Source organism: Apis laboriosa, unplaced genomic scaffold, assembly GCF_014066325.1.
Source record: "Apis laboriosa isolate Shangri-la unplaced genomic scaffold, ASM1406632v1 scaffold112_cov148, whole genome shotgun sequence".
Classification (NCBI taxonomy): Eukaryota; Metazoa; Arthropoda; class Insecta; order Hymenoptera; family Apidae; genus Apis; species Apis laboriosa.
This window is the reverse complement of record NW_025220865.1, coordinates 147,501-150,493: the sequence shown is the minus strand read 5'-3', so window position 1 is coordinate 150,493 and position 2,993 is coordinate 147,501.

The window sequence follows — 2,993 nt, the reverse complement described above, 5'->3', positions numbered from 1 at the left end:
TTTTTTTTTTTTTTTTTTTTTGTTCACGAAGTTCTTAGGAAAGCTAAGAGTCGCATAAATATATGTATAGACTTTGATTGAGTTAATTAACACAGGTGGACCCATCACGGTGCATTTCTTTCCTTGCGTAGTGTATTCCATGTAAAGATGATTCGTATGTATTGTAATTAGAAACACGTTGACGTGTATTTTTTTCCAGTATTCGAAGATCGCTTTAAGAAAGACCAAATTTCGATTATTAAGTTTATTACGTTTATTATATTATTAAATAACTATATTGAGATAAAAATTTTAAATTTCTAATATTTAATCGTAGAAAAGTAGGGATTTAATTAAATTAAATTATTGATTCGGTATTTATATTTAGATTAAAAAAAAGAAAAAAGATATATTTATTTTTCCAATTGAATTTTTTCGATATAATTATAATCGAATTAAAAAATAGCTTTTCGTTAATTAAAACGAGTCGAGAATAATAAAATAGTTCTAAGTAGAAAAGAAAAAAATTTAAATTTCTTGGTATTCGAGTATTTTAAGTATTTTTCCTTCTTTTTTTTTCGTGTCATTTTTTTCCCCTATTGATTAGGAGAAACTGATTACTTTCAAAATAATAATTATTATCTATCTTTTGAAGTAGTATAAGTTCCTATTGCTGCTTCCTTATTGCTCTTAAGATAAGATTTTTCTAAAATTCTTTTAGATATAGTTATTTAGTAATTCCAGACATATAAATATCTTTGATAGATATTAAATTAATAATATTGATTTTATGTAATGACTAAGAAAAATCTGGAAACGATGTATCTATATTAGTAATTGATGAAAATTTAATTTTGAGTGAATTTATAATTAATTGATAATAATCGGGAGAAAAAAAAGAAATCATGAAAGTCTGTTATACAATATGTTTTTATGTCACAATAAGAGATAAGACACTCGATTTGAAATTTGAAATACACGTCAGCGTCCCATGTGTGGTAATTATCAATTTTGTTTACTTGATCATCGATCATTAACACGAATAAAATATCTTCCTTCAAAGTGAACAAAAATTCTCTTCGTTTCCTACGTTTCTTACGTAGTCTATCTACTTACGTATAAGTAGTACACACCACATGTGGGTTAACGAACAAACAAACAAACAAAAAAAAGCAATAAAAGAACAGTTAAAAATATAAAAAAGAATGACTGATCAAAAAAAAAAAAAAAAAAAAATGACGGATTTTTGAGTGGTGATTCATTGGATTTATACGTGCCGTGTTTTTCTACGAATTTTTACGTTAATTTTCAACAAACGATATTTAATTAAGAATCCATATGATACATTAGATAGAAAAATAAAAATAAAAATAAAAATAAAAAAAAAAAAAATTGGAGAAAAATATAGAAGCAGAAGAATTATTCGAATCACCATTTAAGAGTTCCCTTAATAGAAGAGAATGGTACGATAATACATCTACTTGTCATCACTGTGAATGATCGATTCGCGTTCGATCAAGGCGAGTTTCATTTTTTATCGTTGACTATAGTATATAAATTATATATACACACATACACAGAAAAGTATATAAACGAAACAATGGCTCCTACTAACATCTTTACATATTTTTGCGTTAGAGAGAATCGAGAGAAGAGCGAAGAATAGATGAATGAAATTAAATCGTGTTTAATCATTGTTACAATGAAACGCTAAATAGAAGGAAGAAAATATAAAAATAAAAAAAAAAGAAGAAGAGGAAGAAGAAGAAGAAGAAGAAGAAGAGAGGAGAAGGAGGAAAGGAAGAGGAAAAGAAAAGTATATATAAGTAAAGAAACGACGAGGCCGAGGACGAAGAATAATATAATAAACGTAGAACGTAGAATTAAGGGGTTATAAAAAAAGAGTTGGTAAAAGTGAAAGGAGAAATGAGAAGGAAGAAGAGGAATCCTTTTAACGTTTAGGCGAGCGTGGCTGTGCGGATAGCGAGCGATTATGAATTAATTAGAGGACAAGAGATTTATCGTTAAGGATAATTTTCGATTTAATCTTTTCGTGGCAAATGACGACTGAAAGCTGCTACTTTCTCTTTGATCGTCCACTTTGTGAGAATAAACAAGCATGGGCAAACATTTCTTCGCATCCCGGTGAAAAAAAAAATATGGAAGCGAGCAATTTCTTCTATTTTCATATCTCTCAAGATCCGCTCGAAAGGAATTCAAATTTTATTTTTTTGAATTTCGTATAATATTGTAAAAAAAAAAAAAAAAAAAAATAAATTGGCAATCGTGCTTTTTCGAATTTTTCTATTCTCGAATCCATCTCTTATGATAAACTACGTAAACTACGTAAACTCGCGATGATAATGAGACTGAGAACAATCGACTCGAGAAGAATGGCAACGAGTTGCCTTCGTGTGGACGAATATCGATCGAGTATCGTTATTATTTTTCTAAAAATGTATATGTACTTTCGGTCGCCACAGGCCCAATGAAAACGGTGCAAAAGAAAGAGAGAGAGAGAGAGATTGCGTTTAGCATAAGTCGTAGAAGGATAGAATGTATTGCCACAATGTATTTGCGTGTATGAAAAGGATGAAAAAGAAGAAGGAAGAACACAGTGTAACTGATGTTAAAATTTGTGAGAAGAAGAAGAAGGAGAATGCTAGAGATATTATAGATGTAGAAAAAGTGGATAAGCGTACGAGAGTTTAAATAGAAATAGCGAATAACAGTGAATAAGGGTATGGCAATGATCAGGTTCCGTAGGTAGATTCTTGTTTCTGATAGATGATAGAACTGAATAGCGAGGTTGGAGCGACAAAAAATATCGATGTTCATTCAACACGAGAGAGAAAATGACGATTTGGTTGTTTTCTTTTTCGTTTCCTTCCTTTTTTCTTTTCCTTTCTTTTTTCTCTTCTTTCTCCCTCTCTTTTCGTTTCTTTTCTTTCATCTATATGCGTTTAGATGCGCGTACTTTTAATTTGTAAAATGATCAGGGAATGTTTTTTTTT